Raw genomic sequence first — 677 nt, 5'->3', positions numbered from 1 at the left:
AAAGGTGGGTACACACTAATAGCTATATCTGCAGAACAATTGATCTGCAGATATATCTATGGACGGATCGAGCAGTGTGTTCAGCATACACACTGCCCGATCCGTCGGGGACTGACGTCATGAACTGGGCGGGCATGTACACACGCCCGCCCAGTTCAGCTGTCAATCACCGCCGGCCGCCGCAGCATGTGTACGGGCGGTCGGCCGACCGCCCCGTACACACACAGCGACTCGCCAATATATAGGTAGATATATTGGCCGTCGGCTGTGTAGCGCGGCCGACGCGATACGTCTGTGAATGACGGAGTTCACAGACGTATCGGCCGTACACACTGGCCGACGGACCCGCGATATATCGACCGTTCAAGAGAACGGCCGATATATCGACCAGTGTGTACGGGCCTTAAGAAACCAACAAACCATGCCTTATTACACAAAGTGAGAGACTTGGACAGTGATATAGTTATTGACACACCCCGCAGGTTGCATTACAGACTGTAGTAAGGGAACATAAACTCACCAAACCAGGAATGGTACTGCTTCCATGCAGCTTTCCTAATAAAAGGAGACACGGTAGTGCTTGCTGTTTACTACTAGAGGAACCACTTTAAGCATCAGTTACTGCCAGGAGGAGCATCTCTTATGTACTTGTATACGCAGCAGGGAGAACTGTTCAA

This window comes from Pseudophryne corroboree, chromosome 10 (assembly GCF_028390025.1).
Source record: "Pseudophryne corroboree isolate aPseCor3 chromosome 10, aPseCor3.hap2, whole genome shotgun sequence".
Lineage (NCBI taxonomy): Eukaryota > Metazoa > Chordata > Amphibia > Anura > Myobatrachidae > Pseudophryne > Pseudophryne corroboree.
Note: the sequence above shows the minus strand (reverse complement) of the source record.